This window comes from Gavia stellata, chromosome 1, assembly GCF_030936135.1.
Source record: "Gavia stellata isolate bGavSte3 chromosome 1, bGavSte3.hap2, whole genome shotgun sequence".
NCBI classification, from domain to species: domain Eukaryota; kingdom Metazoa; phylum Chordata; class Aves; order Gaviiformes; family Gaviidae; genus Gavia; species Gavia stellata.
The window spans coordinates 109,475,395-109,501,355 of record NC_082594.1 but is presented as its reverse complement, the minus strand read 5'-3'; the positions used below and the strand labels follow the sequence as shown (position 1 = coordinate 109,501,355).

The 25,961-nt window shown below is 37.7% G+C and overlaps 1 long non-coding RNA gene across 2 annotated transcripts in view; it reads left to right on the top strand.

Moving 5' to 3' along the window:
- Nucleotides 1-2,856: 2,856 nt before the first annotated feature.
- Nucleotides 2,857-25,961, top strand: part of LOC132317855 (uncharacterized) — a 102,828-nt gene continuing 79,723 nt past the window's right edge. For both annotated transcript variants that reach the window (XR_009484245.1, XR_009484246.1), the window contains exons 1-2: nt 2,857-3,132; nt 10,176-10,224. This is a non-coding gene — a long non-coding RNA (uncharacterized LOC132317855). The remainder of the gene's footprint in view (nt 3,133-10,175; nt 10,225-25,961) is intronic.

Genomic DNA, 25,961 nt, shown 5'->3' with positions numbered 1-25,961 from the left:
CAAAGGATCTGAAGAGATTTTAGAGGGCATAGATGCACACAGTGTAATCACATACACACTCAGCTCCCTAACCTCAAAATCAAGGTAAAATGAATGAATGTGTTATTTCTAACAGAGAACCCTTTTAAGAGCAACCAGAGATTTTCTACAACAGGAACTGCAAATATGCTTAGCTGTACTAATGCTTCATTTACAAAATAATAAGAATTATAAACAGTTTTCTAGAAGGAAAGAGATTTGTATTCGTCAGAAATGCTCTACTAGTTACCTGTTCCAGTGCTTCCCTATGTTTCTTCATGCATTGCCCAAGGCTGACAAAAGTTTGTTCAAAAGCAAAAGAAATGCCAGATACCACCTCCCTCTCCTGCAGCCACCCTGGTGCAATTATGAGAAGAGTATTTAACTTACAAATCAAAATGACGCTAAGAGGACCCACCCCCACAAACCAAAACAGGAATAAAGTTTCAATTAGCTTTCCAAGAAGAAGGTTGCATGAGGTTTCTGCTAATTATACTGTATTTGAATGAAAAGCCTTTGTGTTCCACCTTTAAGTGTATAGTCCTGTCTTTTTTATGTCAGTATTCTAAGTGCCAGTTCACCATGGTTTATCGGCATCGTGATCTTATCCTGTCTTGGATAAGTTCCTTGCTGGCTTCACTGAGAACAACATCTTTCCCTTCCTGTCATTCTCAAATTTTGTTACTAAATTGTTCGTCTGTTGATCTGGCCATATTACCTTCTTTTCTGCCTCAAGGAGCTGGCAAAGATTCACTCCAGCCTGTATTTCGTTTCTTATCTTGTACTTTTGTTCTTTTCCAGCCATGAAAGTGTGGTTAATGTCTTTCTAAACCTATCGCTGCAGTATTGCCTTTCTTTTCTGGTGCAGCCCAAGGTGTGAATTCGTAGGGCACACACCCTTCTTGCTGAGGAGTCACATTTTCTTTAAGGGGCCTGCAAATTCATCTCAAGATAAATGCTTGCTGTGCTCCTTAGAGAGAGAGGAAAGGGACTGTAAAAACAGTTGGCTTTGTCTCACCTGTCTGCCATTTTAAGATTTCAGACTTCTCAGGTATAGGTAACTGCCTTTCTTATAACTTTTTCCTTAGTATAAGTGTAATTGCATGTTCTTTCTTGGCGTTTCAGACATAATGCAGGTCTCCTCTTCCATGTCAGTTCTTAGGTTAGATAGGAACATTGGGCATCTGTTGTGCTAGCCGTTGCTCATTTATTTGTAATGATTATTCATTGTATGGTGGATTATTTAAGATCTTTTCCAGGATATTTTCTTAAACTGTTAATATGCTTGAGGACCAGTGAGAGGGGCAGGTAGTTAGTGAGATTTAAGCTTGTGCAATATCAATGACTTCCACTGGTTTCTGGTAGCGGGGTGTTGAACAGCTCATGGAAATCAGTCTATGCACAACAGCCTAAGACAGAGCAACAGGCTCAGCTTTCACGCTTTAGATTTTATTGTTTTGTTTTATTTTGTTTTCCGTTTCTGTTTTGTTTTTTGTCCTCATTATCTCTGTTGAGTATACACATTGAATTTAAGATACCCAGCAGTGCTTACTGAAGGCATTCAGATGTCAGGAACCAGACCTTCCCCTTGTCCTTTACTCCGTATCAAGATAAGTCACACACTTTTATACTAAATAAAAAGGGTTGGGTTCCCTTTCTATGCCTTTTGGTTTTAGGCAGAGTTAGTCTTCTGATTTCTTTTACTGAACAAGGAAATTATCATGACACGCAGTTTTTGGGAGTAGCCAGCAATCCTCTGTGGCGGGGTGAGAGGAAACAAACTTTTGGCTTAAGTACTGGGACTGAGTTTAGGTGCAAATGCTGCAAAACTGTAGGTGCTGTGTTGGACTGTTCTGCACGCCCAGTACTTCAGAAGTCTGCATTGGATTTTAACATGTGTATATGTGCTTTGTTTCTGTTGCTGCAACTCTTCTTTGACTTTTTTTTGAATTAGAAAAGACGTGCCAACCTCCATGCCATATGCCTATTACTAATAATGCTTATGTATTTTTTCAGTCTCATATACTTTCATATGTAAATTGCCTATCGAATTCCACCCTCAGTTTTAACCTGTAATAATTTCATTGCTTACGGTGCAATTTGCACTGGTATAATTTAGACCAGAATCTGGATGCATATGTAAATGTGTGCATGTATGCACACATGTAATGCCTGCTTTCTAACATATATATACACACACACACATTTTCATTTTACAGTTAAAAATGAGTGAGGGGGAGAATCTGTTGATTATTTTTATGCTGAGCAATTTTAGAGCAACTAGCAAGAGGAAAATAAATAATTTCAGGTTGTAGATGGATTTTGGTGTCATGCATGCACATGCACATGCACACCTTTACAATGTATTCTGGTTCTTGTCAGTCCCAAGCAGTAACTTTTCTCCTTTCACCTGACTCACAATGCTGAATTTTCCGCAAGCCTCAAATCTCATTTTTATTTCACTTTGGGGAAAATGGAGGCAGGGATGTTTAAAAAAAAAAAAAAGAAGGAAAAAAGGAAGAAAGAAACCCCCAAAACAGCAGCCCCCCCAACCCCCACCTCTATACCACCAGTCCAAACATGGAACATATTTTAGCAGAAGTGGCCCAGCTCTATCATATGTGCTGTGCAGAGTCATCATGGCCATGGTGCATAGCTGAGAGCCGGAAAGCAAACAGCTGCTGTAGCCTGATTTGAGTTAAAATAGTGTCAGTGTTTAGTCTGGCGCAGTGCTTCAGGAGAGATTGGCAGCTGGGTCAAACAAAGTCATTCCATTGGCTCCCTTCCCAGTAAGCTTCTGCTAGTATTTAGGTACTAGTGCAGCCTAGGCCCCTTTTCTCAGGGATAGCCTAACATCTGACCGCACCCTCTTTGCTTTTTAAAAAATGCCTTTTCACTCTTTAGGATAAATCCACTATTATACAATCTGCCACTAATTGTGTATTAAGACTGTTTTTTCTCTCGAAAGCTGACGCATCCTGCTCTCAACGTGGTGTAGAAAGCAGGCTGTTACAGTGCTGGATTAATAAAAGGGGCCTTTATGGTTTGTGAAAGAATATCTCTGTGCTTAGGCAGGAAACTTTTTGATCCACAGAAAAGCCAGACGACATCTAGGTAAGGCCGTGTATCAAATCTGCTTTTATGGGATAGTGGTGCAGCGAGTGCTGGTAATTGCGATTGCTTAAGGTTTGCATGCCCGTTTTGATAAGCTTTTTAGAAAGTTTAGGAAATAGCTGCTCCCGCGTATCGAGCTCTTTCTCTCCTCCCCCCTCCTCACTCCTTCTGTGCCTTTAATGCTTGCAAAATCTTGTAATGATCTGCTTAGTTTTCGCTGAAATACGCGCGGGCGCCTCGCTTCTTTTTGGAGCGGGGTTTCTTGCAGAGGCGCACAGCAGAAAGTTCTGCTGTCGGACCCAAATGCTGTTAAAAGTGGAGTGGCTGGGGAGAATTTACAGGGAAAGCTTTCAACTGTTACAGACTGCCTGTGCAATCATTTAAAAGTAGTTGAAAACTGCTTTGAACTAACAAGGGTTTAATTACGGAAAAGTTTAATGTGGCGATGGAAGGAATATTAAGTAAGTTGTCTTTGTCTCATACTTTTTAATTTTAGTTGTTGCTTTAGCCTGTTGGGTCACATTTTTTGTCAGTGCTGAAGGCTGCCATGAATTGGTAATGAGGGCCCCTTTTGCACATGATTTTGGCACTTGGCCAAAATCAACTTCCCAACGGCAAGCTTTCTCTAAAAGAACCTGAAGCATTTTTTTGTGATTAGGAATCATGTCTGAAAGCTGCCACAACCAGTTGTGTAGGCATGTCAAAATGACTTTATACAGTATATCTGAAGCATTCGGGGGGGGTCTGTTTTTTCCTCGTGTACCGAATGGTTGCTATTATTCTAAATTTCTGCGGCTTACGCACCTCCAAAAACCAGGCTACAGGGAGCTAAGGCATAATGAGGATCATTGGTACCTTTATATTTTTCAACATGCCAAAGTAGCCCTAATTGTCACATTTAAGCAGGATACAGTATTAGGGGTTGCTTAAAACACTTGTGGACGTAAAGCAGATGAATCTTTAAACTTTTAATATCAGTAAATTATGCTCAGTGAACAGTAAGTAATGACATTTTCGAGAAGTTTCTTTGTTCGAATTGTGCGAGTGAAGCTTTTTAATATAACTCTTTAAAAAATACATGCCTAGATCCATTGAGGGTAAATTTGCAAGGAAAATCTTGGATGTGTCTTTGGATTTATCCTGATTCCTTGAAATCTGGGTATGGGTCTGATCTGTGAGACAGGGAGCAGGAGCTGGCTTGTCCTTTGTTGTTAAAAAGGGAGAAATGGAGTTAGTCTAAACATTAATAAGGAGCTGCAAAAGTTCACCTTTCAAGTGTGCTCAGAGTTTCAAGACTTGTGGAGATCATCAGTGCAATAAATGGGTGATTATTCCTTGCTGATATTACATAAACAAGTCTGGCACTGTAAGTGAATACATTATTATTGTACACTTGAACGTTTTGTGAATTTAATCTGTATTTAACAAAGCAACCCAGCAATTGGAAATTAAGGACCTCCTATTACATGCTGTGTATACTCTACCCCAGTTTCTTTTCCATGTGCGTTCAATGTAAAGATTAAATTCATTAGGCAGCATTTTTGTTAGCTATTTTTATTTTACATAACAGCACTTGTGGCTATAGCTGAGGAGTTGCTCGTTTCTTCCTGAATGTGTTGTTTGCTTATAAGCAATACCATACTTCAGCAGCAATATCGATGTGGAACAGCGTTTTCGCACCTTCCCCTGCCCCCTGCCCCTCCAGCCTTGATCCCTTTTGCAGTAGTTCCTGCTGTTAAAATGGGCTTTACAGGTATTGTCTTTCTTCTGCTAAACCATAGATTTTCTTTAAGGTGTTTGTGTGTGTATGTGTGTGTGTGTGTTTCCTTTATTACATAATGCAAGACATAGCTAGACTGGGAAAAAACTCGAGCTTTATAGACTCTTCAGTATCTGTACTTTCATATAACTTGCCTGGGAGAGAGAGTTTGTTCGTTGTTACATTGCAGGAGACTGAGTTACAATACTCGAAAGTCTCTTACAAGTTTAACTGTAACACGTTGTATTTACAATGAAAGAAAGCAGACAAGATTAACATGTTGAAAAAAATAGGTGGAGAACATTAGTAAAATAAAATGGATGGGACTTAATTGCATTTTTCTGGGATTTTTAAAACATTTTACAACAGCGAAAAATACATCACATTTGAATCCTATGTTAATGTAAAGCATTGCCACAAAATGACCATACTGGGTGCAAAAGTCAATGTGACAGTAGAATTTTCGCATATTGTTATGGAATTTATTTGCTGGTACGTGGAAGTAACTTCTGAGTTAGTAAATTAGGTACAGTTAATTTAAAATATGCATATACACATCTAGTTACTGCAAAACTGACTTTAGAATGTTTTACTGTGATATTCCTAGTTTTACCTAGAAGGATTTACTGTGAAATAATGAACACATGCTAGTGCACTACTTCTAGAGGTTTTCATTTCTGTTTTGGTTGGTGAAGGGTTGTGTTATTAATCACAGCAACTTATGCTCCAAAAACTTTGTGAGCAGTTTCTAAATACAGAGTCAAATTTTGTCTGATAGCATGCCTGAAGTGTAAAATCTAATATATGAAGTAACAGAGAGTTTTGCTTAAAAACGTAAAACATTATAAATTTGGCTTTTGATTCCAGACACTAAATTAACATTTTCCTTCATCAAGAAATGTATTGTCTGTATGAACACACAAAGAAGTAATGTTTCCATCAGATAAATCAGCATTCTGTATTCATAAGTAGTAAGTGCAAAGTTTAAAATGTATAGATACTGTATTCTGTTTTTAAATCCCAAACCAGTAGATTAATGTTTCTTTACAGTTAGGTCGATAAATAACTGGTTAGTTAGTTTTCCCGAGACTACGAAGGGTGAAGGATATTAAGTATTCTCCATTATGCCATTTTTATTTTTAACAGCCCTCAGGAATAACATGTCTCTAATCTTCCTACTTGGAGGGCTTTATGTTTACTATTTGTTTGCAAACATATAATGAAAGAGCGCAATTATAAAGCTTAACTTTGTTGTAATTTTGTATCTCAGATTTTACTCCACAGAACTGTTGAACTCCCAGTTACCCTTTTCAGTGCAGTAAACCAATTTATTCTCCATTCAAAATACAAATTCTTGCTTTGTAGTTGGCATTTTTAATGACCGTTAGACATTAATATTTCATGTTTTAGTAGTGCAGTGTAAGTGGTACATATCGTTATACATTTGAATAAAAGTTACAAATGTATTTATAAAATACTTTCACTTATTAAAAAACCAAAACCTAAACATATTGTAGAACACTTTCAGTTTATCAAGAAAACATGAGGTCTTGTAAAAATAGCTTTATTCCTCAATAGATTCTACTGCATGTTTTAAAACTTTAGAAATGAAACAGGGCTGTTTTGTTTTGTCTTGTGGGGGGGTTTTTAGCAAGCATTTCATTCATATAAACTAAGCACTTTGTTCTATATGTTCTAAATTCCAGCAATGAGATAAATAAATTGCTGCATTGGATGGAACACAATTATTGAATTTTGGCAGGACTTCAGTGAACTCTGCCATGAAAGATTAATGTGCACAGTGTGCTCTTAGATTCTAAAGTAACAGAGTAAGATAAGGGGAGTGCATAACAGGCTCCAACCGTTGTGGTTTAGAGAAAATAGAAAACGATGGGCAAATGTTAACTTTTGGTATAAACTGCTAATGATAATGTTTTGTCATCTGGGTGATAAAAACTACAGGAGGAGACAAGAAAATCCAATTTAACACAAATTCTCTCCATTTATTTTTTGCTCTGCTTCCCATTTTTCTGTATTAGAATAGCCACAATTGCTGTGTATTCTTACGAAAAGGAGAATGTAGCAGTATCCAGTAATGTAACGTGCTAATGAAATCCTTCCATATCAGCGTGTCATATGTGGGTTTTCACTACAATTATGATTTTGGTTTGTGATTAAGCTACAGTGATTTCAGAATACAAGTAAAATTGCACTGGCTGCATGAAGGCTACATTTAGTCATAGTAATGTTTGTTATTACTCCCTCTCTTTTCTTTCTCTACCAAACCTTGATAGTTTAAAACATTTGCCTCAATTGACAAATTGTGGTTATAATCACAAAATCATATTCCTCCTGGCTTTTAAGTAATTACTGCGCCCAAATAATGTTTTTAATTGAGAACAAAGATGCATTGTCCTGCCAGTCAAGCTCCCTTGGCAGGACCAATAGGATTGCAAAGACTTTTTAGTATTTTCAGTCAGTTCGCTATAGGAGAGAACGGGCACGACATCAACTCTGCTCTGGGGAAAACGGCTGTGACTTAGTCGACACTACCCTGCTCCCGGGAGTAATCCCTCTGCCTGCTCGGCCTCCCCAACACCCTGTACCTAAGCCCAGGTGTTCTCCTTTTCACAGATGTGTGCAGCCCCGAGCACCAGCCCCTTGCCCTGGAGCTCCAGCGGGTCTCAGGGACAGCAGTGTGATGGGCAGGCTTCGGCATGGCTGCAGGTGTGCGGTCTGCCTGAATGGCTATTTATGGGGATACGGCTCCGGTGCAGCCAAAACGCCTGGAATCAGAGGGAGTTAGGCAGGGAGGATACATCCATGGTGGATTTTTTCTGTTTGTTTACTCCTTGCTTCCAGACCCTTAACCTGCTGCTAAGGCCAAGTGCGTTCAGCTCAGTGTTTTAAAATGGCAGGTATCCAGGATCTTGGATATATTTCACGACTTCAAAGACATTTCTGCTCTCCTTCCCAGTCACATCCTTAAGCTCATGATGACAGCACTACGAGTGGGATAGTTAAAGATGTATATGGGCAAGGAGCTGATCTAGGGCCCGTTGCAATCAGCAGAGAGAATCCCCCTGCCTTCACAGCTCTTTGGATCCAGCACCCTGTGACCTGGCTGCTCTGGGATGCCAGAAAGCTGCCTCTTCCCCCTTAGTTCTTGATGGCACTAGCGTGAGTGGCATTGCCATCTTCCTCAAGCAGTTTCGCTGTCTCTGTTGACAGTCCTCAAAGAGGAAGGTTTACTGACTAAAAGGCTTGAACATACCTTCCTGTTGTAAAAAAGCAGACGTCCGAGTGCTTATTTTGCCCATTTGCAGTCTTTTCCCTTGTCCTTCTCCCCTTCTAAAAATTTCTCTTGTGGCTGACCTTGATTATATCAATTTGTATCACCATTTCAAGCAGAGTTCAGAAAGCGTAGCTACCTGTCTTCTAGTGTATCCCTATTTAAATGCTGTATTAGATAGTGTATGTCCAGGATGAAATGAATTTACATTCTAGGTCTATTGTCTTGATAATTAGATATAATTTTCTTTCAGGAAGGTTGATTTCAGGATAGCTTCATCTTCAAACAAAAAGGAGCATATTTTTATCTTTTGTAGAGTACCGTAGAGTGCTTCAGTCTTTGTTTGCCCTGTAAGTGTATTTAGTTGGAAAACCTTTAACAAGTTATATTCAGAATATGCCTGTATTTTGAAGTAGACCACGATCCTTTTTTCTTTTAGGTTTAAGCAATTCACAGAGATGAACATTTTTTTTAGCAATCTAAAATTGTTACCACAGATTATAGAATAGGAGGAGGAATATTATGCCTTCTTTGCACGGATAATAAATGTATTTGCAATGTGAAATCAGGTTATGCTTTTACAGTAGCAGGGTGATGGACTGTTAACATATTCAATCTCTTAAAATATTATGAACACTTTTGCAAAAGTTATATATAGACCCAGTGAAAACCCCCTACATTATTTTAATGCATAATAGTTGGATGAATATTTAAATGCCTACCAGGTGTCACATGGGAGGCTCTGAGATGGCAAAAAAAGGTGCATTAAAGCAAATCTTGCTGTTCCCTCTCTGCTGACCCAAAGAGTCCTCCTGCCTGCCTCAGAAGCAGCAGCTCTCCTGGGTGGTGTGAGACAGCAGCACTGAGACGCTTCTGCGCCTCGGTGCGGCTGTGTGTAGCCGCGGGGGGAGAGCGGTGGGAGGCAGGAGTGAAGCCAAGGTACTTGCGACTGTATGGATCGATTGTTGTTCTAGCTGCTAGAGAGGGAGCATAGCGGCTGTCTCAGGATCCCTGGCTGAGGTCGGCTTTGAGTCTTTCTCAAAGCAGGACAAGTTTCTTTCAGCTGCAATCCCAGAGCCCTTGGCAGCACGCGGTGAAGTTACGTGGGCAGCGCACTGGGAGAGGGCTCCGTCCCGTGAGGGATCCTCTGTGGCTTCACAATTTACCGCAAAACTTAAGTCCTGAATTAAAGGCGGAAAATACGAGACAAGTGAATGTGGTTTTTTAGGTGTATAACAGTGTGGAAGCTTTTTTTTCAAGCACAGTAACTGATAAGCAGCTTAAATTATGCTAAAGTGATGTTTGGGGTTTTTTTAGTTACCTGCACATTCTGCAGGTCAGCATAGCAAATTATCATAAAATATGGTCTGTAAAATTGTGTACTTTGCCTTTTGCAAAGTTACACATATTGGGGTCCATTTCTGATGAGTCTGTCCCTGAGCATGCCAGGTGTCCCAAGGGCTGAGTGTTACAAATGCTCAACCTTTCCCTTCTACTATGATATACAAAATTTTGCGTGTCAACATTACACTCTTCCAAAATATTGAAAGAGTGTTGTAAAGAAGAAAAGGATTCCACAGATGTCTGAAACATCTTTTCTTTTTTATCAGAAATGAGGAACAGTGATGTAAAAAAGCTGTTACGTTTGGGTGGGGCGGGGCGGGTAGGGAAGGAAGGTTAAGTTTAGAAAACCCAACCCAGTCATGTAACTCAAAATATTTACAACCTATGAAAATATTTATGACAGAATTGAAATACCGTTAGGCTGACAGATCACAGTTGAAATTGCTTTTTGTAATCTCAGAGCATGGCTGAAGAAGCAGAGTATTTGACTATAATACTCCTGTGTTAATAGTAGGAAAGAAACAAATATCGGAAAGGAATTCCAAATACTTACAAGGTATCTCATTTGGGGGCATACATTAGTTTGCTAAATTCCAATTCCTAGACTGGTAATCATGATTGTTAATGTCTATCTTTTATGACTTTCAGAGCAAGAGAAGCCAACTTTAGGAGCATGCATATTGTGATACCCTCACTGGTAAGTACCCTAAGTGCAATCAAGTTTATTACATTTTTGTAGAGTAGAGGCCTTTTCAAGACCACACTTGCTGCAGCTTAGTCACACAACAGCTTCAAATGTCATTCTGGAATAATAGGGTAGTAATGTGATATAGTCTATAATGAAAATCAGTGTAAAGCACAGGTGGTTGCTAGCATTTGTGTGGCCAGATATAAAAGCTTCGCTCTGGGTACAAGCTACTGCTTTCCCACTTGAGGAAAGTATAATTAAAAGTGGTTTCCAGATGTGCTGGCACACATCTGCTATTTTTAAAAGTTAATTTCGCAAATACAAACTGAACTGTGTTGCATTCATCATTATAAAGCTGTTGATGGGTTTTCAGGTAATAAAAAGGTTGGAAGCATCAACACTCCCGCTGCAAAACTAAGGTGTCTTTAGACAACAGACAGTAGTATTTTATGTTCACATTGTGTTCTTAGGATTTTTTGTGAGTAGTTCATAGCTGAGCTGTGGCAAATATGCAAAATCTGTCTGCACAAAAATTAACATTTATTTCCTGAAAACATGAGAGGTGATTCCTTGCTAGCGGTTTTATTTGCTACCAGATAGATGCAGCAAGTTTGGCCTTTTTTGTTTCTTTGTTTGTTTTTGGTGCAGTGAAATAAATGCTGCCATAAACCACAAGATTTCAGTTCCTTTATCCTAATTTTCAAGATGTGTAAAAAGTCAGAAAACGAGAAAAATATAATGTGCTGAAAATTGACCTTTAATTTGTCTCAGACCAGGAAACAGAAGAAACTCTGTACCTGTAGGCTTACATAATGCATCCTTAGTTGAACTATTTGGAAAAATATAAATTAGAACAAAATTCAGAAAAGGTGCTAGGCTTTAAAATGTTGTTGAAAGGAGATTACAGATCTTTTGATTTAGCTATCTATAGATTTTTAGGACAAACTGTTTGTCCTCATATCCATTTGATTTTGTTAGACCTAGTATTTCCCCGGGCAATGTTGGTATTAAAATAAAATCCCTGTTTCAGAAGAAAGTTTTTGCAACTCCAGAAGTTTTAGTTACTGCTGCTGATTGGAACAAGCACAAGGGAAGAATGCTGTGACTGCCATCTTCTTAATGACACTTCTTCTAGCACTGCACCAATTACTGATACCTATGTCTTCCAGTTAATTTTGAAAAAAATGAAGGCTGGGACCTACTAGCCTGAGGGTCTTGTACTATTGACCAGGCTGCTAAATCATAAGACAAGATTTTTTAAGATATTATGTGTAATATAGCCTGACATTTGCATATATTTCCTTTACTTACTTCCAGAGATGTAACTCATAGCATTCCTTGTCAAGTGAGAGTCTAATCCTTAACATTTTATTTTAGGGAAATAGTGACACTAAGTAAATTAAATGTTTTCTGGATGTTTCCTCTTAGTTGAACTTTTTCACATAGAAGTTGCTTTTTCCATTTAAATCTCTCTTTCTTGACTAAGCCGAATTGAAACCCTCTTTTGCAGTGTGTAAATATTGGAATACTTTGCAGAAGATTGAGTTAGTCAGAAAAACAGTTGCTCAGATCAAATAATTTTTAATATAAAACTTAACCTGTAGTCCGTACTTAAATTTTTGGACTAACTTCTGTGTATGAAACACTGTAAGTTGTCAGATTCAGTGAGGGATTCAAAATGCAACCTTGGTAGTAAACATAGCAAACTGTCCTATGTGTTCTTCTTTTCTGTAATAACATAGTAACTCGGTAAGGTCCTGGGGCTGGTAAATGAGTGTTCTGGCTTGAACATTTTCACATCTCTGAGATAGAGGGTCCAGATCAGTACCTGGCATCTGATCTGTGCCTGGGGCATCTTGAGGATACAATGAAACAGATGATAATCAATAAGCAGGATATGAATAACTTCATAGTTAAAATGCCGAGTTCAGCAATATTGGCTGCTAGTACAGCAGACCATTTTTGTTACGTTTTAATGACCGGGTATATTATAAATATTCTAACTTGATATGAAGACTTTAAATTTGTGCTGCCAGTGACTGTTTTACAAGTATGTATTTACCAACACATGCACATACATTTAATATTAAATCACATTTAAATCACTGTTTGCCCAGAAGGTAGGCTTTTAGCACCCAACTGTTATAAGTAGGTGTTTTTTTTCTGGCAAAATGCCATTCGACATCAAACTTAGAAATGTCTACAAAAATACAGACATTCAGATGTGAAAATGTGCAAAATGAACACTACCTAGGCACTTAACTCACAGCCTGTTGCATTTAAGACTTGTTAGTGGTCTCTCCCCTGAACTGGCTATTCACATCAGAGACCAGCCCTGGACAGATCCACAACCTAGCTTGAGGTTTTGTACATAACCTTTTTGTGTAAAGGGTCAATTTTCATAGACCCTCAGATGGGTTAGACAAAATAAGTAACTTAGTGAAAAAATAGATTATTTAAATATTGGGGATTTTACGTCTTTGGTAACTGCAGAATTTTGAGTACTTGTTGATTAATTGTATTCTTATTAGTTGAAAAATAAAATGCTGACCTGACGGGGCGATGTCAAAAAGTCTTTTGGGGCTGTGCATCAAGGGGTATGAAGAAGGCAGTTTACTGGACAGCAAAGATTTTGCCTTGACCGATAGATGCAGAAGACAACCCACCAAGGACATGTCTCCCCTCAAGTGTAACAAACCTGTCCAGTGTCCTTAAAGCAGCTGAGGCAATACTCTTCTGTGGTATAAACCTCTACCAGAGACTGAATACAATTTTATAAGAGGCCAGTGAGTTGATGACTGTGAGTGGAAAAACTGTTAAGTATATATGATACCGTTGCTGTTGTTTATTGCCAATTTTGCAAGGACATCCTTTTCTGAACATGTATATCCTTGGTTTTGGTAGTATTCCAGAGTTCAAAAAGTGCAATGCACCCTATTTCACCCAGAAAAAAATTTGAAACCCCCTGCTTTATATTGCGTTTTATCTCTATTTAGAACTTTTTTTTTGCCTTGGGCCTTGAGTTGTTGATTTTAATACTTTCCTGTAAATCAGGATCATTGCCAGCATTTCTTATGTCTTCCAGATACCTATTCTTCACCTTAAATTAAAAACTTCTGTCTGTGGCTTCACAATTAGTTGTTATAAGAAAATACTCTATAATGTTAGAAATTGTTGAGTAAGGCCTTGGGAAGAGTAAGCCACAGAAAAAGGAGGACTCTTTAATATTAAGACTGTTTTAAAGAAATTGTATCCCTAATGATGAAAAAATGCAGGGAGGAGAAAGAAAGATACATTCAAAATATTTCTCAAAAAATATTCTTCAAAAATTTTCATGAAATTACTTTACAGAACTTGAAGATGGATGAGAAATAATTACCATGTGTGTCAAGAACTTTTTAAGTTTCAGAACTTTCTCCTCTTCGAAATTGTAAAAAAAGATAGAATATCAATTATTTCACAAATAAAAGTCAGGGGGAAGATGAATCAGATTAACTTAAATATTTAATATCAGTAATTTTGAAATATTTCATTTTGGTTTGTTTTCTATGTAGCTATATTAGTCTTTGGGGGAAAAAAAATAAAGGTAATTTTGAACGTTAAACCAGACCTTTTTAATCTTGAAAATATCTAAATGGAATATTTGAGCAATTTCAAAACACTCTCTGGTTTTTTAAATGGCAAATGAATTGACACATTCCCTTGCAAATAACTTTGCTTTTAATGAACTAGCCTTTTCTGAGGGAAAATTGTCTGAAATATTTCCTGCTAACTGTATCATGTGACAAACGTATTATATATTTCGTATTTCTTTAATTTTTGTGCTTGTGGTTTTGTACAATGTGAAACATTAACAAATTATCAATTTAAGCCATGAGTTTTCTTGTTCCTTCTTAGAGAGAATGACATAGATGATAGCAGAAATACATGGAAAATCTAGTTCAAAGGCTCTGGCTGTGGATAAGCCTCATTTACTCATGTAAATCAGACCACTGAAACCACCAAAAGTTGCATGCTTAGTGATTTACTCAAGGTCAGTATGTGTTACACCATTATAACTATACCTTATATGAGACCTGCACGCAGGTTGTTATGCTGCAAAAAGGTTTGAATACAACCATACAGAAAGTTGCTGCCCTGAGCTTTCACCTCCTTTAGGTTTTCCCCCAGTGCCTGCGAAACCTGTGCAGTACACATCTGTAGCCAAAGCAGCGTTACCTACTGCAGTGTGACTAGCAGCAAGGCAGAGTCCTTGGGAAACCAAAAGTGATTTCCATGGAGGCCCCATATCCTACTGTCTGGCTACACGACTCTAGCAACTTGCCTTCTCCCAGCATCAGCCCTCCATTTAACTGGGCTGAAATCCCTTGGTATTTTGCTGTTTCCTAACATCATCCCCTTGAAATGTTTCAGCGTTGTTTAAGTAAGGCTTAAAGACACAGCTTTTAATAGGGTTGTCATTCAAACTGGTTATACCATTGCTTTTTAAATTTCTTATGAAGGAGTATCTGCTCTCAGCCTGACATGTGGGCACTGTGCCTTCTATTCTTGTGCAGGGTTGTCTGTTGTGGCACTAACACTGAAGATGAATATATCCCCTCCTCACCTGTTTTGCTAAAACCATTTCTGTATTCGTTGCTGATCAAATGCTTCAGAATTGAGATTATTTCTGATCAGTGCTGATTCAACTACTAGAGACACTGAAAAGCAAATATGTTCTAAATATTTATTATTTGTGTTTTTCTGTGATGCAACTAAGGGAGCTTTTTATTTTTGAGCTATCTTTTGTTAGAACTGGCTTCCAAGTTCAGATGATTAAAGGGATATTGTATATCTCTGAGAAATGAGCTTTAGCCATTTAGGAACAGGGCATGAGTTTCTCTCTCTGTCAGTAGTTCAGTTTAAATGCATGTCTGCACAGTGAGTGCAACTGCTGTTGACAGACACTCCCTGCTTAGTTGTGAGTGTGTTGGTAGTCTGGAGTGCAATATCCTGCTTTGGGCACTGTACAGCAAGAAGGAGGCAGAATACAATGATGATAATCAGAGGTCTTGAAGATCTGATTTACAAGGCAAGTTTGAATGAAGTGGAGGCATTAGCCAAATGCATTAGGAAAGACAAGAATAACTGGTGCTGCCTTGTGGAAGCGTGGTGGACTAGATGATCCCTTGTGTTCTCTTCAGCCTGTCTTCCCATTCCCTCCATCATTTCCCCCATTCTCCCATTACTTCACTCCCACCCACCCCCAACACACACAGTTTTTTACCATTTCAGGGAGAATGTGTGCACAGAACTTCTTGTTATTAAGCTTGTAAAGAGTTGGTCAGAAAAATCTAACTTCTTTCATTATGATAATATATCATGTCTGGCAAACTGGTTTGTAATGCAAGAGCTACTTTAGTGGATGGCATTTGGGAAAAGAAGTCTCTTCAGCCTTTATCATGGCTCCTTTTTGCAGTTGTGTTTCCTCGTACAGTGCCTGAATCCCTACGTTGCTTTCTGAAATGAGGAGGAACCACCCTCCTGGAGCTCTTGGTCCAGGAGCAAATTCTCTGTGCTCTGTTTTTAATTCATTCATAGGTCCATTGTCCCCAGAGGCACCTGAAACATGCCACTGAAAATTCGATGGGAAAGCCCCAATTCAGTAAAGCCTAAATAAAGGGGAGTACTTACTAGTGAATTGCAGACAGATTAAATAAAAAAAAAGAAAAACAACCCAAAACCCTAACAAATTATAAGTTATTTCAGCTTCAGGATGACAGCTTCCTAAATGGCTAAGAAAATGCCTATGGGACGATCCCGTACTTATTGGATAGTTGAAGGTAAATTGGGGGTTGAGCACTGTGGTAATTTTGTTTGGGTTTTACTTTAGCCTTTTCTTACCACTAAAAGCAACAGACATGTACAATGCTGAGAATGTGTGTCTAATGCTAAACAAGTCCTTTTGCACATACAAAAGGTGAGTACATGGAGTCTGTGTTTTGGCAACGGATTTAGTAACATGCTATGAATGAGCTTGGAGAACATGCAAATGACAAACTCTTGATAAAAAATTGTAAATTGCTAAGTCTTGTTATGCTAGCTAGAGCTGCAGTAGATTACCATATCTTCCTTTAAAAGATGAGGGATATTGGACACTGACAAATGCATCAAATACCATCAAATTATGTAGGTAGATAGGTAATTTCTTGTCAAAAGTGTTCAAAGTATTGCTCAGATTCTCTCCTTTGGTGTAAGCTGGGGAGTTTGTAGGGCTGAATGCGTCTCATAACATGGTGAAAAACACCTATCTGTTTCCTCCTGAGCAACCAGGTGTCTTACTCATTAAGTGCTGACTGTTTGCCTCAATGCTCTACAAGGCAAACTTACAGCCCCTGTCTGCCAGGAAGCTCTCAAACTGGAAAGCAAACATAGGCTGGAGACAAAATACACCAGGACATCCAAAACAAGTCTGTTAGAGCAAACAGAAAACATCAACAAAAATACATGGAGTAAGGAAGCAGAAGGCGTGTTGGAGATGTTTGTTGTCTTTGAAGAAAATAAAGAAAATTCCAATTTGTGGTGTTCTACATACAAATGAAAAAAGAAAAAAATTAAGCTATTTGAAAGAGAGGAAAGAAAGTGCTAAAGTAAAACAAGAATATAATTCATGGAGTAAAAACCAAAGCAAATTTAGGTAGAAGCAGGTTTCCATAATACATCCAAAAATACTAGGAACTGTGAGGATACTGAGTAGGAGTGCACTAAAATTATACTTAATAAATAGTGTTTTCAAAAGCATATGGAACTCTTTACAGTTAAAGACACATCTAGATAACATTAAAAGATGACCAACTGATCACCATGGGTCCTGGTCCATAGTCGGAGGTAAGTTTGGTAAAATTCATCTGGTTGCAAATTTATAGTAGTACTACAGTATGTCAAGAAGAATCTTGGAAAAGATATTTTCTAGTCAGTGACTGCTTATTTTTAAGCAGTGTAATCCACCTGAGTAGTGTGGACTTTGAAAATCCCCTCTTCTTTTTATCTTCTCAGGTAGAAAATTTTCTGTTCCCTTGTGTTTGGTTAAAAAAAAAAGAAGGGGAAAAAAAAGAAAAAAAACCCCAAATGACAAATCTTCGCATGCATTAGAAACGGACAAACTTATCTTTCTGAAGTGTTTATCCCATCCACTTTTAATTTGTGGAGGAGAGCCTAGTTGCCTATTTCCTTCCATAAACTGTTTGATCCCTTACCAGCCACAGTCCTCCCAAGTTTTTCCAGGGTGTACCTTCAGCTTTTTACTGCTGAATTCAACACACTTTTTTTTGCAGGTTTTAGACACTACATTTGATGTTGTCTGTACCATGATCTTTTCTGGTGTGTGGTTCATCTGCTGAGGTGCTGAAGAACATCTATTTGAACACCTCAGAGATGATAAACGAGGTTGAAATAATGATAGGGTCAATGTAGGAATTAAGCAGTATCTGGCCTTTCTGCTGCCCTTCCATGCTGGGCTTGTATTTCACTGAAAGTATTATTCATCTTCTGAGCATAAAACAGCTAATTTTTTGTGGTAAACAGTTCTTTTTATATTCCTTTTAAAAATTAAGAAACTGGCAAGAAGAATCATTACTGCCAAAAATTCCACAGAGTATCAGTATCAAAGGAATCAGAATTTAGAAATCTGAGCTTGCAGTGGGAATTGAAGGAAACTCCACAAGAGTATCTCTACAATAGATGTCAGACTTGCGATGAGATTGTGGAAATTGAGGAGCAGAAAAGGAAACAAATAGGGGTCTGTTGTGACCTGAAGTTATGACAAAGGGAGGAGGAAGGGACACCACACGAGGTGGATAGTCCTGGGTAAGATTTCAAAGTTTTCAGAGCATACCCAAATCAAATCTCTGTGGTCTCTGACATTTTGCCTGTTACAAACAAGTGCAACATTCCAGCTGAGAAATGTATGTTGAAAAATCTGTTTTAAGCTGAAATAATTTGGTAGAGTGTGTTCATGAGTAATGAGCCAGTAAGCAGCGAGGAATCTATGATGCAGTCTAGAAAGTGAACTCACGATTTTATGGTAGCATGGGAGACTGCCAATGTACAGCTATCAGACCAGAATAACTGATGAATGAAATTAGAAGCAAGACTGCTGCTTTACTCCATCTATGAGGTGGCAATTCTGGAAAACAATATCAAACAAGATTTTTGGTGCTAAGAACTCCAAATATTCTTTTTTTCCCAAATGTCAAGTTAAATGTCAATATTGCTTGCACATCTACATTTTTAAAATGTTCTGGAGTGAATCGTGTCATCTCGTAGAACATCTTCCAGCCAAACTGAAGTGACTTTCCTCCTTATACACAACATAAGTAATGAGGCACAACTGAGAACAGGAAAATTCAGCTTTCAATGGGAAATATAGGAAATACTTGAAGCAAGATTTACAAAACAGAAGGGGAAATGGCCTTTGAGAAGGGGAGGTATCGGGGCCCATTATCCTAGAATTACAGTACTAGTTCAGCAGTTTTCTGTTTATTTTCCAGTCATGTACACTGCTTTCTGTTTTTCTTCTTGATAGCTGTACATACTCAAAGCCTCACAGTTAAAACAAGAAAACAGACCCTGAATTTTTCGTTCTGTTGACTTTGTAACAACTGATTTCTTCTCAGCAGTTTAATGTGATATCATGAAAGTTAGCAAAATGGACTATATAAGACTGTGTGCACCATAGCCTGGTGGAAAATATACCAGAATCAAGTTCAAAGGATTTATTTCCAACACCTTACTTGAGAATAAGTTAGGAAAGAATAGTGGTCTTCTTATACAGATGTCTTTTCATTTATGTGGGTCCACTGATGGTGAAACACTTCAGTCTTTACCTCTGAGAACACCAAAGTGGAGACACAGTGTTTTTCACCACCTTATTAAGAGCAAGCAAACAAAAGTCCTAACTGAAGTTCAAATGGACTTCGACCTGAAATTAAGAATTCAGTTTTGAAATAAAAGCTTTCTGTGTGGGTTTCTCGTGTTTTTTCCATGAGAGTTTTTCTTCTGTTTCCCTCTGTCACTTACTAGTTTAGCTTCTTTTATGTTTTTTCTTAGAGCTCTTGCTTCTAAAGGACAGGGCGCTCAAAATGCTACAATATAGGCCTGTTGCACTAGAAAGTTGTACAGGTATCACACATGGGTTACTTCCATTGGCTACGTCTTCATTTTGAAATCCAGTCAGGAAGTTGCTTTTCTGGATTTTGAAACTCTCCAGTCCTCACTGTAATACCACTTTGAGGCATTTCAGTTTTGTGCCGGAGTCACTTGTGCTTTCAACTTGGTCAGTTCTGCTCAGCCCCTTGCTATTGCTCATTCCCAGCATTGCTCCTGCCTCTTTTTCCTTATTGGAAACACAGGGTAACCTTTGCATCACACATTCACTGGACACTTGTCTGCTTGTTTACTTTGATTGTTGCTTTTGTAAAGCTTTGGCTAACACTGGTTATGAGGCATATTGTTTTTTTTTTTTAAAAAAAGGTGGCATCGTGTCATAAGGTTCTTCTGTTCAATTAAGTTACTCCAAGTTTATATTTATGCAGGTGATTAAATGAGATCCTTGTGTGTTTTTCTTATAGTGCAGCGCTTAAGCTCAGCTGGGTCTGCCTTTACCCATGCAGAACAGTATTTCCTAACAGTTTGCATTAATTCCTTAGTCTTACAGTTCAGTCATAGCTTCTGAAGAATTTCCTATGCTTTCTCGGATAGAGATAGAGTCCACTTACTGTGCCCTCAGTGGAGGCAAGAAAGAAATAGAAATTAATAATCATTCATTGGAATCCTCTGATTTTGTGATATGGTTCTCAGGCATCCATTCTTGGAGAGTTTGGGGGCTGTTTCCATCATCTAATGTAAAAAGACAGTTCAGAAAAAAGGCAATGGGAATTTCCCTCTGGAAAAGCCCCTCTGTCTTCATTGATGGGCGTGAAAACGTGTCTTCTTAACTAACTGAGGTAAATTAGGTACCAGAAGTCAAGCGACAGGAAAATCATTGCCCTTTGTTTTGAGCTTTTGTAGTGTGGGTTATTAAGCTTGACAAAAATTAGAGGAGGATTCTCATAACTGGTCTGAAGCAAACTTCAAAATTCCCACCTCACTCTTTTCTCCAAGGTTTGAAGTAGTGCCCAGTCATCTTATGCTTTGAAATTTGCATCACTTTTTTGTTATGGACAGATCTACGTGACTCCAAACAATGATCCTTCTCCTGTAATTTAAGCTGGGAAGAGCAAGTTTTGTATCACGGAGACCATATTGCCCTGTGATATCTGCCGAAAGTTTATACATTGCAAAATTCTCACTTATGTATCTGGAGATACATTTTAGTCAGCTTTATTCCTGGAGACCAACTCTTAAACCATTATAGCTTTTGTTATAAATTTAATAAAATGTTGATATCATATCTGAAGTACGAAGCTACATACAGAAGTTGGCTGGTGCCTTTACACAATGTAGTGCTCATCATAAGAAGGATACAAAAGCTGCCATTTTTGTGGGAGTTTGTTTCAAAAAATAACCTGAGCATATAAAATAAGAGAGTTGAAAAGGAGATTGTACTCAAAGGATTGTCCTTTGCTCTTCACATAGTACTTAAAGTTCATTCCTGCTTTTTCTGCTCATTATGAATACACAAATGGCATCCTGCAAAACCTACTGTAATGCATTATTCTAAATGGCAGTCAGATAATATACGAAGAAATCTATTACATATCGGAGAGTAGGATTGGAGGTGAAAAACAGGCATGGTCTGAAATGCCCTTGTGTAGCTGAAGAATATCATTTCACAGCAAGCTGGCCTCATCAGAAGCTGTGAGCACAAATATTTACAATATCTTTAGACAGCATCTCTCTCTAGGCACAATGATTCTCTGTTTCATTGAAACTAGCTGTCATATTACTTGAAAAGAATTATCTAGTATTTCATTACTGTGATATGAAAAATTTATTTAAAGAAGCGATTTTTCTTTAGGTCTGTGGGTAGAAAGTGAAGCCAAACAAAACTCTGACAGGTGCAGGTTGGGGGAAATAATGCATTATAAACTACCATTGCAAAATGATAAAGCAAACCATATAAAAATGTGGAAGTGCCAGGTAAACGATATTCTTGGAAAATTATTGAGCCAGTGACGTCTAGAAATATATTGCTTCAGCAGTGTCTCATAAAAGTCAGCGTTTTTGAGTTAGTTTAAATAATGGATATCCTGAGCTTATTATATGGACTGTCTCTTGGAATTAAAATCAGCACACATTTGGGGAACTGGATTTTTATGTTACAATGTCATGCTCAGTAAGATGACTTTCAAGTTGTACAGTGCTTGTACTCACAGGTACAGTAACTGCGTGATAGGGCAGTAGATAGAACATGTAGCTCTACTATACTAAGTTTTAATAAATCCTATAGCAATAATGAAAACTGATCTGCTCTTTCATGGCTAAACATGGTTCTGGGATTTTAGTATGTTGAGAAGTATTAGCTTCACAAGCAGCCATGTGTTTTTAATTCAGCAGTCTTAATTACAGGAAATTTAATGATAATGAATAGTAACAGAGAATAAAATAAAAAGGAAAAAAAGACAAAAGAGAACTGTTTCCATCCAAAGGAAAGAAGCATTTTGGTAATAAATTGGTGCCTCTACATTGGAAAATTCATTTGTTGTACTTAGAGCATATATGCTAACTGTTAGCAGTTGTCCTTTATTTCGTTTCTGCTTTCCTTTTTATTTCTTCTTTGGTTTCCTTTTTATGACTACAAATATCTATTTAATAATTGGAAAAACATTATGTTAACACGTGATCCTAAACAGGAAGGCAGCTGGTGTCTTAAGAGTTTGGTAATAGGATATCAGATTTTGTCACTGCTATAAAGTCAGTAATAAACTTAGGCAAAATTTTGGCTCTGTTGAACAAGAGTTTTGCCATTGACTTCAGTAGGATCAGAATTTCATTGCTGGGGTGTCATAAGGAAAAGCCTGAGTCAGAGTCCATGGCAAGCAGAGGAAAGCTGCCTGTTTGGTTTGCCTTGGCAGAGGCCTGAAGCTATCGCCTGACGACTGCTCAGTTGCCCATGTTTAGACTGAAATGTTCGTAGTCCCCGTGTCTGTATGATAGAGGGATCCAATCTCTGCAGCTTGTACCTTGCTCAGTAGACTATCTGATGGCTGAACAGGCAGAAAGGTACGTAGTCTTCTGTTTGTTTTGTTTGCTTTTGTTTTCCAGAAGTGCTGGAAAGGCAGTTTGGAGGAGTTACTGCTGCTATGCCCTATCTGCTTTAACTTTTAGTAAATAAGAGTTCAGTCTCCCAGTTTTGTAAGATGTCAAAGAATGAAATGACCAAGAAACAAATGTTCAACACTTGGCACCAAATTAAACATAAGGATGATAAAGTGTAGGATCCTAAGCCTGGAAAGCTGGCCAGTTAAAATACCAAATGATCCAATTACAAATAAAAGACAAATTCATGTTATTGTTGGGGAACTGTTGAGGTCATTTGTCCATGGTGATTCATTGAGTGAAGGACTTTAATGGGCAACAGCAGCAGCAGCTTACATTAGACAGATTTCATTCAAAATTATTTTTGATGTAGACTATAATGAATTAACTATAGTGCTCGTCATCTCAAATGTTATAGCTTAATTAATAGCTTTACCTAATTCTGTTGGTAGATTTATTTATGGGCTGCATATCATGGCAACATGCATAGATTTATGACATTAATAAAAAAATGAAGTGCTTAGTGATGCAGCTTGTCTGGTAACCATTTGTTTGCATATAGAGTCAAACCTGCAAATTCCAAGTAATGGAATTACACTCACATTCTTAATTTTCCACACCTTGATTAAAAATATCCTTTGAATTAATTTTGAAATTGACTAAAACTTCCTTTTAACTTCAGTGTAATTATACTTTCAATTTAAGAGGTGTTTCTTCATAGCCCTTCTTATGAAAAGTTCAGTAGTGGGAAAGATGATGTTAGAAACTTAAAATGTTTATTTACTTTTTACTATCAAGGCAGTAAAATTTTAAAACCTATTTTGTAGTCTACAGTGTTCTTTAAAGAACAAACAAAAAACTAAGGGGTTGCTTTTCACACCTGAAATGCCTTAGGTTTTAAAGTAATCTCAGTGCTTAATTTCCTTTGAAACTTAAAAAAAAAAAAAATCTAGTATTTTTAAACCATGAAGATCTACACTGAACCTCACCCAGTCATTTCTGGTTTCCCTGCACATACTTATGAGCAAAGATCAGGACACTGAGATAATAAGGATTTCTGCCATCTTTTTTTTAAGTTAGCACATCTTGATTAGTTTCCTTATTTTGTTGTTATTGGTGTCATGCCTTCAACTACATCCTAACAATTAACTGGAAAGATGGGAAAGCATGTTTGTAAGCTAATGAACTTTAGCCATTTTAATTTCTTATGTTTAAATGCAACACATTACGTGCATGGTTGTATATACAAACCCGGTGTGATGCAGTACAGAAGCTGGAGCCAGACTCTTCTCAGTGGTATTCAATGAAAAGACAAGAGGCAATTCCATTTAAAAATAATTTTAAAACCCCCAACTTTTTACTGTGGGGGTGGTCAACACTGAAACAGGATGCTCGGAGAGGCTCTGGAGTCTCCATCCTTGGAGATATTTGAAACTCAACTGGACGCAGCCCTGAGCAGCCTGCCCTGGCTGACTCTGCTCTGAGCAGACTTGGCCCAGGCAATCTCCAGAGGTGCCTTCCTGCCTCAGTCTTCTCCATGAGTCTATAATATGGTCTTGGCTAATGTAAGAACTTTAAAAACTATAGGTTATTTTAAATTAATAATCTTACAGAAACACAAATTAAACAGATTTTGAAATTGTATTATTTGCACTTCCATAATGTAAAATACATTGATAATATGTATTTAAGCTTCTAGCTTAAGCTAGAAGTTGGTAACTGTGTTCCTAAATTAAAAATCAAAATATTTTTTTTATTGTCATCATAAAAGAGAGGATTCTGAAGGGTAAAACCACAACAGTTGAAAAAGCAGAAAAGTCACAGTGTTAATACCATGTTTAAAAACATGTCCTGGAGGCAGACATTAACTAGCTGAAAAATATGTAAATTAGGAACTTTTAAAATGTTGAATGTTGCAAATCACTCATAAGATCTCTGTATGTTGACTTTCCACTCTTTGGTTTTGTCTTGACTTCTACTAAAAGTGTGTGTTCCCCTTGAAGCTGCCCCAGTCTTTTAGGAACTTTGCTCTGCCCCTGATTCTGAAAAGTCTACGGTGTGTATTTAGGTGCATCTTGGTCAGCTAAAGACTTCAGTGGGCTTTAGAGTGCAGTATGGTGATGTTGCTAACATACTTGTTTCTTGTACTGTGGTGGTACTCACAGGCTGAGCCCAGAGCCCCTCACTGTGCTAGGTGGTACGCAGCACACAGGAGGAGGCGGTGCCTGCCCAGGGAGCCTCTCCCCAAGCACATAATCAGAGGGAACTGCACAATAGTCTCTGCGTATCATATTAGTATCCTCCACCTTCCCCAGCTTTCTAAGGGGGGATATCTTTCCCTGTCTTAATTATGATTTTTTAGGGAAACAGTTATTGAAAGTATAAGGGACACAGAAGAGAGGAAAATAAATTAAGGAAGTGGTGGTATGGCAACATTTGGAGCATCAGAATGAGCAGGTGGAGAAGTGTGGATGGTGTTTAACATTTGGACAGTATATTTGCATGCCAAAAACTGTTTTAAAAAAAGATTAATAGTTGTTATGTAGTTGCAGTAGTTGATAATGCAAAAAGTGCAGCTTCTTTTTTTTTTTCTTTTTTTTTTTTTTTAAATTTGTAGGCAGTATATGCCAATAGTTGTGTGAGGAGATCTGGCTTCTGAAATGGTGCCCTTTTGGCTGCATCGTTACCTAATGTCCTCTTCAGTAAACAAAGAAAACCCAAATTTATAAGCAGTTATTTTACTTTTAAATTAGCATTGCATTTTTAGTATTTCTTTGTTTACCTTTGGAAAAAGTGACTTTTTTTTTTTTTATGAATGATAGTTTAAAACAATAAACCAAAACTTTGAATAACATGCATGGACATGCTTTAATATATTCATGAGTGATCAAAATACAGTACAGAAATCACATATGCTGCTCTGCTGCAACTTTCAAGGTTCAATCCATCATTCTGGAACCCAGGGGGCTGAGATTTGACATCCTGCCTAGAAACCATACTTCAGATTGGCTGGAACTGTGCCATCTTTTGTTCAGGTTAAAAGAGCAGCTGTAATTTGTCTGGCTAGCACTTTAACTGTGCACAGCAAATCATAAAACCCATTTTCAGTAATAAACTTGAAGATAAAATAGGTCCATTTGCTTCATTTCCTGATCCATACAAGATTTTCATCATTTTGATACAATACCACTTGGAGTTTGATCTTACAATGATGTAGATTTCTGTAACAATCTTTCTCAGATTAGCAGTTTTATTTAGCATATATATACTATGTAGGAGATTTCTTTTTGGCATTTAGTGGAAGTCTTTTTCTATTGTTCTTTGAAACTGAAAATATGAGAATAATTTCATAGTAGGAGTTAAGTTTATATGTGATTGCCACAATAAATAAAACCTGATTGTAGTCTTTTTCAATTGTAAATGCCAGATGTGAAAATACTCTATCCCGTTCTTTTTTCCCCCCTTTGTGTCTTAGTATGGCTTGCTTGCAAGGGAGTAGCAAATGCAAA